The sequence below is a fragment of the Salmo salar genome, chromosome 12 (assembly GCF_965601325.2).
Source record: "Salmo salar chromosome 12, fSalSal1, whole genome shotgun sequence".
NCBI lineage: Eukaryota > Metazoa > Chordata > Actinopteri > Salmoniformes > Salmonidae > Salmo > Salmo salar.
In genome coordinates, this window is record NC_138302.1 from 106,005,840 (window position 1) to 106,017,298 (window position 11,459).

Below are 11,459 nucleotides of genomic sequence, written 5' to 3' on the forward strand. Positions count from 1 at the left end.
CAGTGTAGTCTGATGGGTATTATTGACTAGAGCAGTGTAGTCTGATGGGTATTATTGACTAGAGCAGTGTAGTCTGATGGGTGTTGACTAGAGCAGTGTAGTCTGATGGGTGTTGACTAGAGCAGTGTAGTCTGATGGGTATTGACTAGAGCAGTGTAGTCTGATGGGTATTATTGACTAGAGCAGTGTAGTCTGATGGGTATTATTGACTAGAGCAGTGTAGTCTGATGGGTGTTGACTAGAGCAGTGTAGTCTGATGGGTGTTGACTAGAGCAGTGTAGTCTGATGGGTATTATTGACTAGAGCAGTGTAGTCTGATGGGTATTATTGACTAGAGCAGTGTAGTCTGATGGGTATTGACTAGAGCAGTGTAGTCTGATGGGTATTATTGACTAGAGCAGTGTAGTCTGATGGGTATTATTGACTAGAGCAGTGTAGTCTGATGGGTATTGACTAGAGCAGTGTAGTCTGATGGGTATTATTGACTAGAGCAGTGTAGTCTGATGGGTATTGACTAGAGCAGTGTAGTCTGATGGGTGTTGACTAGAGCAGTGTAGTCTGATGGGTATTATTGACTAGAGCAGTGTAGTCTGATGGGTGTTGACTAGAGCAGTGTAGTCTGATGGGTATTATTGACTAGAGCAGTGTAGTCTGATGGGTATTATTGACTAGAGCAGTGTAGTCTGATGGGTATTGACTAGAGCAGTGTAGTCTGATGGGTATTATTGACTAGAGCAGTGTAGTCTGATGGGTATTATTGACTAGAGCAGTGTAGTCTGATGGGTATTGACTAGAGCAGTGTAGTCTGATGGGTGTTGACTAGAGCAGTGTAGTCTGATGGGTATTGACTAGAGCAGTGTAGTCTGATGGGTATTATTGACTAGAGCAGTGTAGTCTGATGGGTATTATTGACTAGAGCAGTGTAGTCTGATGGGTATTGACTAGAGCAGTGTAGTCTGATGGGTATTATTGACTAGAGCAGTGTAGTCTGATGGGTATTATTGACTAGAGCAGTGTAGTCTGATGGGTGTTGACTAGAGCAGTGTAGTCTGATGGGTGTTGACTAGAGCAGTGTAGTCTGATGGGTATTGACTAGAGCAGTGTAGTCTGATGGGTATTATTGACTAGAGCAGTGTAGTCTGATGGGTATTATTGACTAGAGCAGTGTAGTCTGATGGGTGTTGACTAGAGCAGTGTAGTCTGATGGGTGTTGACTAGAGCAGTGTAGTCTGATGGGTATTATTGACTAGAGCAGTGTAGTCTGATGGGTATTATTGACTAGAGCAGTGTAGTCTGATGGGTATTGACTAGAGCAGTGTAGTCTGATGGGTATTGACTAGAGCAGTGTAGTCTGATGGGTATTATTGACTAGAGCAGTGTAGTCTGATGGGTATTATTGACTAGAGCAGTGTAGTCTGATGGGTATTATTGACTAGAGCAGTGTAGTCTGATGGGTATTGACTAGAGCAGTGTAGTCTGATGGGTATTATTGACTAGAGCAGTGTAGTCTGATGGGTATTATTGACTAGAGCAGTGTAGTCTGATGGGTGTTGACTAGAGCAGTGTAGTCTGATGGGTATTATTGACTAGAGCAGTGTAGTCTGATGGGTATTGACTAGAGCAGTGTAGTCTGATGGGTATTATTGACTAGAGCAGTGTAGTCTGATGGGTATTATTGACTAGAGCAGTGTAGTCTGATGGGTATTATTGACTAGAGCAGTGTAGTCTGATGGGTATTGACTAGAGCAGTGTAGTCTGATGGGTATTGACTAGAGCAGTGTAGTCTGATGGGTATTATTGACTAGAGCAGTGTAGTCTGATGGGTATTATTGACTAGAGCAGTGTAGTCTGATGGGTGTTGACTAGAGCAGTGTAGTCTGATGGGTGTTGACTAGAGCAGTGTAGTCTGATGGGTATTGACTAGAGCAGTGTAGTCTGATGGGTATTATTGACTAGAGCAGTGTAGTCTGATGGGTATTATTGACTAGAGCAGTGTAGTCTGATGGGTGTTGACTAGAGCAGTGTAGTCTGATGGGTGTTGACTAGAGCAGTGTAGTCTGATGGGTATTATTGACTAGAGCAGTGTAGTCTGATGGGTATTATTGACTAGAGCAGTGTAGTCTGATGGGTATTGACTAGAGCAGTGTAGTCTGATGGGTATTGACTAGAGCAGTGTAGTCTGATGGGTATTGACTAGAGCAGTGTAGTCTGATGGGTATTATTGACTAGAGCAGTGTAGTCTGATGGGTATTATTGACTAGAGCAGTGTAGTCTGATGGGTATTATTGACTAGAGCAGTGTAGTCTGATGGGTATTGACTAGAGCAGTGTAGTCTGATGGGTATTATTGACTAGAGCAGTGTAGTCTGATGGGTATTATTGACTAGAGCAGTGTAGTCTGATGGGTGTTGACTAGAGCAGTGTAGTCTGATGGGTATTATTGACTAGAGCAGTGTAGTCTGATGGGTATTATTGACTAGAGCAGTGTAGTCTGATGGGTATTATTGACTAGAGCAGTGTAGTCTGATGGGTATTGACTAGAGCAGTGTAGTCTGATGGGTATTGACTAGAGCAGTGTAGTCTGATGGGTGTTGACTAGAGCAGTGTAGTCTGATGGGTATTGACTACAGCAGTGTAGTCCGGTATAGTTTCTGACGTCGCTATGCGCAGGATTGGTGGGAGTCTAACAGATAATCTGTGCTTTGCCTTGTTAGCCTACCTGGTTAAATAAAGGTGAAGTAAAATACATTTTTAAAATTAATATTTCATCACTGAAAATGTCTGTTTACGTACATAGATTGACCCAAACAGTAGAAACATCTTCTGATCGTGACTCCTAATCTTTGGAAAGTTTTGTTCATCGAGAGATGCATAGAACCTCGTCAGTGAACATTGATTTGAATAGTTCTCCAATCACAGCATCAGATTGAAGATCGAAAAGGTCAAGTTGCAGGTCAGTGGGAGCGTTGTCCACATTGAAGGTGAAAGGAGAGGAAACCAACAGCATGTCATTTTCCAACACTTTGAAATCCTCAAAACGACGAAAAAAACTCACCATTCAAAGCACGCAGCAGCGATGTATACTTCTCCCGCTGGTCATCTGATAGGGAACAGACTAGTAGTGTGGGAAGGTGGGTGAGATTGTTCTCATCTGATAGGGAACAGACTAGTAGTGTGGAAAGGTGGGTGAGATTGTTCTCATCTGATAGGGAACAGACTAGTAGTGTTGGAAGGTGGGTGGGTGAGATTGTTCTCATCTGATAGGGAACAGACTAGTAGTGTTGGAAGGTGGGTGAGATTGTTCTCATCTGATAGGGAACAGACTAGTAGTGTTGGAAGGAAGGTGGGTGAGATTGTTCTCATCTGATAGGGAACAGACTAGTAGTGTTGGAAGGTGGGTGAGATTGTTCTCATCTGATAGGGAACAGACTAGTAGTGTTGGAAGGTGGGTGAGATTGTTCTCATCTGATAGGGAACAGACTAGTAGTGTGGGAAGGTGGGTGAGATTGTTCTCATCTGATAGGGAACAGACTAGTAGTGTGGGAAGGTGGGTGAGATTGTTCTCATCTGATAGGGAACAGACTAGTAGTGTTGGAAGGAAGGTGGGTGAGATTGTTCTCATCTGATAGGGAACAGACTAGTAGTGTGGGAAGGTGGGTGAGATTGTTCTCATCTGATAGGGAACAGACTAGTAGTGTTGGAAGGTGGGTGAGATTGTTCTCATCTGATAGGGAACAGACTAGTAGTGTTGGAAGGAAGGTGGGTGAGATTGTTCTCATCTGATAGGGAACAGACTAGTAGTGTTGGAAGGTGGGTGAGATTGTTCTCATCTGATAGGGAACAGACTAGTAGTGTTGGAAGGTGGGTGGGTGAGATTGTTCTCATCTGATAGGGAACAGACTAGTAGTGTGGGAAGGTGGGTGAGATTGTTCTCATCTGATAGGGAACAGACTAGTAGTGTTGGAAGGAAGGTGGGTGAGATTGTTCTCATCTGATAGGGAACAGACTAGTAGTGTTGGAAGGTGGGTGAGATTGTTCTCATCTGATAGGGAACAGACTAGTAGTGTTGGAAGGTGGGTGAGATTGTTCTCATCTGATAGGGAACAGACTAGTAGTGTTGGAAGGTGGGTGAGATTGTTCGCATCTGATAGGGAACAGACTAGTAGTGTTGGAAGGTGGGTGAGATTGTTCTCATCTGATAGGGAACAGACTAGTAGTGTGGGAAGGTGGGTGAGATTGTTCTCATCTGATAGGGAACAGACTAGTAGTGTTGGAAGGTGGGTGAGATTGTTCTCATCTGATAGGGAACAGACTAGTAGTGTTGGAAGGTGGGTGGGTGAGATTGTTGGCTTCTACTTGTCATTGAGGAAAGAGTCATTTTCCCTTGAAGGCTTTGACATGGCTGTACATCTGATAGGGAACAGACTAGTAGTGTTGGAAGGTGGGTGAGATTGTTGTCTTCTACTTGGCATTGAGGAAAGAGTAATTTTCCCTTGAAGGCTTTGACATGGCTGTACATCTGATGTGCAAAAAGGCCCTTCCCTTGTAGTTTGGAATTCAGTTAATTCATGAGGGCCATGATGTCCACGGGAAGGAAAAATCAGCCAACCATTCTTTATCTTGCAGTTGAGGGAAATCCACATATTTTCCTTTCATTTGCAAAAACTCTGCAATCTCTGACTTCAGGTCCCACACCGTTTTAGTCACCTTCCCCAAACTCAGCCATCTCACGTTTGTGTGGTAGGGGAGATCTGCATGACCCAACTCTGTCTCTTCCAACAGTGAGACAAACTGCCTGTGGTTTAAAGATTTTTCTCTTATGAAGTTTACCACTTTAGTGACTGTATCCACAACATGGCTCATTTTCAGAACACATTTCCAGAGCACCTCCTGATGAATAATGCAATGCAGGAAAATCCTTTTCTGATCTGGGTTCAGCTCAGCTACTTGATCTTATATCCTTTTCAAAAGGCCAATGTTTTTTCCTGTCAAGTTTGGGAACCCATCAGTGGTCACACTGGATAACTTCTCAAAACTCAGTCCCAGCTTTGCCACACACTTATTAACCTCCTCCAATAAATCTTTCCCTGTGGTTGTGCTCTTCAGTGAAGCAAGCTCCTCTGTAATTTCAAAGTCTGGGGTTCTGGAGTTCTGGAGTTATGGAGTTCTGGAGTTCTGGGGTTATGGGGTTCTGGAGTTATGGGGTTATGGGGTTCTGGGGTTCTGGAGTTATGGGGTTCTGGGGTTCTGGAGTTATGGGGTTATGGGGTTATGGGGTTATGGGGTTATGGGGTTCTGGGGTTATGGAGTTATGGGGTTCTGGAGTTATGGAGTTCTGGGGTTCTGGAGTTATGGAGTTATGGGGGTTATGGGGTTATGGGGTTATGGGGTTCTGGGGTTCTGGAGTTATGGGGTTATGGAGTTATGGGGTTCTGGAGTTATGGGGTTATGGGGTTAGGGAGTTCTGGGGTTATGGAGTTATGGGGTTCTGGGGTTATGGAGTTCTGGGGTTATGGGGTTCTGGGGTTCTGGAGTTCTGGAGTTATGGAGTTATGGGGTTCTGGAGTTCTGGGGTTCTGGGGTTCTGGAGTTATGGGGTTCTGGGGTTCTGGAGTTCTGGGGTTCTGGGGTTATGGAGTTCTGGGGTTATGGGGGTTCTGGGGTTCTGGAGTTCTGGAGTTATGGAGTTCTGGGGTTTTGCCTCATAACAATATCAACAACTGTCCCGTGCCACGTGCATCACTGCTCTCATCCAGGGCCGAGGAGAAATAGGAGAAATCCTTTACCTTCTTTCAACTGTTGTTCCATATTCTCTGTGATGTCCTCAACACGCTGTGTCACTGTTAGTGTTGACAGAGAAACATTTTCAAACAGCTCCTTCTTGTGGCAAATTATTGCTGCAAAGTCAATTAAACATTCTTTAATGAATTCGCCCTCAGCGAATGGCTTGCTATGTTGAGCAATTTTGTGGGGCAGTACATAGCTTGCTCTCGCAATTCCGTCGTTTGCTGAATGCAGTTTTGTGAAAAGTCCTTGCTGCTTTTGCAACGGAGAAAGCAGCTCTTTCGATGCACTTGCCCTCTGCTCAGAAGACATATTCCTGGGATAACAACTGCTGAGGGCCCAAAATGGTGACACTTTCTTTTTGCAGTGAAACATGCAGTAAATCCCTGCTAGGGGGAAATGCAGGTTTTAAATAATTAAACAACAGAATATAATCTACATGATCAGTCTCTGTGTGTAAAATAAAAAGTGGTTCATGTGAACCGAACTCACAGCTAAAAAGAAATGTAAAGAAAACAATCCAATGTTATTTGTTGCCTAAACTTTACTGCAAATGACACTCAAGTCTTGAGTAAAAAATGTAATAATCCCCCCTCACTCATACAGGTGTTACTGTCAAGTTCAACACAACTAAAACAATATATTTTGTCTGCACATTATTACATTGTACACTTTCTGCCTGTGGACGTCTGTTCTACAACGTGCCAGCAGAGCATGGTACCCTTTGTTGGTATAATTGATCTCTTTCAGGCAGAGAGTACACCTGGCATACCCCTTTGTATCCACTGTATTGAAGAAGTGAGACAGAGGGAAAGTGTGTGGTGTTTCTTTCACCTCTATAGAGGCGTCCAGTTTAAACCAGGACCAACTCCAGCTACACTTCATCCCTGAATCCACCTGTTGAACAAGCAACGCCTCATTTAGCGCATCAACGTTCGCTGTCTGACTTGTGATTTTTTTTTCACCTGTCCGGTGTGTTTACAGGTGATTAGAACGCTTGTTATGGTCATTTCTACACACGTTTATTACACCTGTTCTGTGTTCATTACACCTGTTCATTACACCTGTTCAGTGTCATTACACCTGTTCAGTGTTCATTACACCTGTTCATTACACCTGTTCAGAACAGGTGTAATGAACACTGAACAGGTGTAATGAACACTGAACAGGTGTAATGAACACTGAACAGGTGTAATGAACACTGAACAGGTGTAATAAACACTGAACAGGTGTAATGAACACTGAACAGGTGTAATGAACACTGAACAGGTGTAATGAACACTGAACAGGTGTAATGAACAGGTGTAATGAACACTGAACAGGTGTAATGAACACTGAACAGGTATAATGAACACTGAACAGGTGTAATGAACACTGAACGGGTATAATGAACACTGAACAGGTGTAATGAACAGGTGTAATGAACACTGAACAGGTGCAATGAACACTGAACAGGTGTAATGAACACTGAACAGGTGTAATGAACACTGAACAGGTGTAATGAACACTGAACAGGTGTAATGAACACTGAACAGGTGCAATGAACACTGAACAGGTGTAATGAACAGGTGTAATGAACACTGAACAGGTATAATGAACACTGAACAGGTGTAATGAACAGGTGTAATGAACACTGAACAGGTGTAATGAACACTGAACAGGTGTAATGAACAGGTGTAATGAACACTGAACAGGTATAATGAACACTGAACAGGTGTAATGAACAGGTGCAATGAACACTGAACAGGTGTAATGAACACTGAACAGGTGTAATGAACACTGAACAGGTGTAATGAACACTGAACAGGTGTAATGACACTGAACAGGTGTAATGAACAGGTGCAATGAACACTGAACAGGTGTAATGAACACTGAACAGCTGTAATGAACACTGAACAGGTGTAATGAACAGGTGTAATGAACACTGAACAGGAATAATGAACAGGTGTAACGAACACTGAACAGGTGCAATGAACGGTGTAATGAACACTGAACAGGTGTAATGAACACTGAACAGGTGTAATGAACACTGAACAGGAGTAATGAACAGGTGTAACGAACACTGAACAGGTGTAATGAACACTGAACAGGTGTAATGAACACTGAACAGGTGTAATGAACACTGAACAGGTGTAATGAACACTGAACAGGTGTAATGAACGGTGTAATAAACACTGAACAGGTGTAATGAACACTGAACAGGTGCAATGAACACTGAACAGGTGTAATGAACACTGAACAGGTGTAATGAACAGGAGTAATGAACACTGAACAGGTGTAATGAACACTGAACAGGTGTAATGAACACTGAACAGGTGTAATGAACGGTGTAATGAACACTGAACAGGTGTAATAAACGTGTGTAGAAATGACCATAACAAGCGTTCTAATCACCTGTAAACACACCGGACAGGTGAAAAAAATCATATGTACAAAAAAATGTCATTTGACACTTGAAAAAAGCAAGTGAAAAATTATAATTTCAAGTATTAAGACTTGTCTTGCTAAGACGATTTGAACCTTTTGGCCTTCCATACAAACGCGCTTCACTCATTCGCTTACAGCCAGTAGTGATCCCTCCCAAACTTTTCTCATCGGATCTACTCGAATCACGTGATTCATCTATTTTGGATTCAAAACGGCGAATTTTACCGAAAGGTGACTAGTTTGTATCCCTGATATTCCTATACTTCATCTGGAAGTGTCGGGACAAGTTGTAATCTTTCAAGACAGTGATGCTCTCTTTGCACCCAGCTTTTCCTGATACCTTAATAAATAAATATTTCAACGTCCACTCTGCTGGAACACCCTACATTCATTGTCTAATTAAATTTTCTTTGAAAAACATTTTTTTTTGCGCAAGCCTAGCTTTATGTGATCATGATTCCGCGGGCCGTATTGAATCAGGTCGAGGGCCGAATACGCCCCCGGGCCGGCCTTTGCCCAGGCCTGTTCAATAGCATAAAGTTATCAAATCAAATTGTATTTGTTACATGCGCAGAATACCTTACCGTGAAATGCTTACTTACAAGCCGTTAACCTACAATGCAGTTCTAGAAAAAGAGTTAAAGAAAATATGATAATAATGTTTTTTTAAATACACACAATAAAATAACTAAAACAAGGCTATACACATGGTAGCGAGTTAATGCGCGGGGGTACAGGTTAGTCGAGGTAATTTGTACAGTGACTATGCATAGATGATAAACAGAGAGTAGCAGCAGTGTAAAAACAAGGCAAATAGTCCAGGTGGCCATTTTATTCATTGTTCAGCAGTCTGATGGCTTGGGGGTAAAAGCTGTTAAGGAGCCTTTTGGTCCTAGACTTGGCGCTCCGGTACCACTTGCTGTGCGGTAGCAAAGAGAACAGTCTATGACTTGGGTGACTGGAGTCTTTGACAATTTATTTGAGCCTTCCTCTGACACCGCCTTCCTCTGACACCGCCAAGCTTCCTGGATGGAAGGAAGCTTGGCCCCAGTGATGTACTGGGCTGTACGCACTACCCTCTGTAGTGCCTTACAGTCGGGTACCGAGCATTTGCCGAGCATTTGCCATATCAGGCAGTGATGGAACCGGTCAGGATGCTCTCGATGGTGCAGCTGTTGAACTTTTTGAGGATCTGGGGACCCATGCCAAATCTTTTCTCCTGAGGGAGAAAATATGTTGTCGTGGCCTCTTCACGACTGTCTTGGTGTGTTTGGACCATGATAGTTCGTTGGTGATGTGGACACCAAGGAACTTAAAACTCTCGACCTGCTCCTCTACAGCCCCGTGGATGTTAATGGGGGCCTGTTCGGCCCTCCTTTTCCTGTAGTCCACGATCAGCTCCTTTGTCTTGCTCACGTTGAGGGAGAGGTTGTTGTCCTGGCACCACACTGCCAGGTCTCTGACCTCCTCCCTATAGGCTGTCTCATCATTGTCGGTGATCAGGCCTACCACCTTTGTGGCGTCAGCAAACTTAAAGTAATGAAACTTTTTTTGTTGTCTGTTCAATGTGTGTCCCTCCCCTTTGAATAATACAAAGTTGGTTTGAGGTGCCTAGGTCATGTGATCAAAGAGCTATTGAATGTTAAGGGATTTTTATAAATGTGTGTATATATATATATATAAATGTTATTTTGAGAAAACCAAAGAGTGTGCAACACGCCTCTCTATGTAACATGCTGACCACACCGCTCACGCCGCAAAAATACATTTACACATGTAATTCAATAATTGCACCCACTCTGCTCGCGCGCGTCTGCGTGGCCAGGCGCTAAAATAGAACTTGGTTCTATTTGTGACACTCAACGCGCTGCAAGTCCAGCCTCTCCCATCTCATTGGTTTTTAGGAGCATATACCCACATAGGTGATTGAAAGATGAACTGAGGTCCACACTCAGTTCATCTTTGTGGTAATACACTGTAAAGTTGGTTGCCAAAGAAGAAAAAGAAGCCGGAAGGAAGGAGATGATGAGAAACAAATTCGTTTTATTGTTTTATCTGTGGATTAATTGTCGGTGTCGTTGACCTTGAGCATTTCAGGTAAAATAACAACCCAATGTTTATATCCCAGGACAAATTAGCTAGCAACAGCAAGCTAGCTAGCTAAATTGACATGAATGTTTAATGGTTTTCGACCTGTCCCCAAATTATTATAATTGGTTTGGAGTTTGTTTTGACCTGCATGTCCTGATAATGTCTGGTGTGGGTGAACAAAATCAACTTGTGCGCGATGGCGCACGCGTTTGGTCAGCAAGTAAGGAATAATGGACAATTGAAATGAGTTTGCTAAGAGCTATTGAATTTTGCATATTGTGATCATGCACTTTGTGGACAGTCCCTAAATAGTTGAGTTGACGGTCCGCCAGGCTGCTTATATCGTTGCCGTGTGATTATGAAACTCGGGTCGGAATTGGGAAAATACTTATTTTCCTCCATAGGGAGCCTAACCTGAGATATGTAGCTCAAATCGTTCGTGACTTATTGAAGTTTTGAAGGTTCGAATATTGAAACTCCAACCAACTTTAACAAGGTTTTAATTTGAGAGTAATTGCGTACCAGTTCCTCTATAAAGCAAAGTAGCCTTTCGCGTCACAGATTCACAAACGGAGGCAAAGAAAAGGTTGATCAAAGCAGAATGAAGGCGGGATCTGCATTGAATAGCAATGTAGAGTGGGCATTCATTTCCTGATTCCGTTTTGTTCACATTTATTTGCAGCTAGTCTGTGAATCTATGCGTGACAGTAGACTGTTGGAGATATGCGCAGATTGAAAATGCGCCAGCCTGAATGAGCAAAATGCGCTGTTCTAAGGTCATGAAAAGTAAAAAAGAATTGTTAAAAGTCATTCATAAAGGCACACTTTAAAATATTATCAATCAGTTAAAAATAAACACACCAGCCATTATCGTAATGACCCTTCAGTGCGTGTCTGAGGGGCCATAATTCAGCAGCCGTTTCTCTCTCGTTAACCATAGATAACTACGCATTCATGTCGTTGTCGCCTTTCCACAGTCACTGTAGAGCCTAAATAAACCTGGACCATTGGAAAGATGGGATCCCTCTCTATTAAACAGTAGCCATGTAAATGCGGCAACGTTAAAACACATTCTAAGAAAAGTCTAATTGACAAACATCTTGCTCTGCATAGATTTTTCCCCTAAAACATGATTATTTGAGCCTGATACTGTATAAA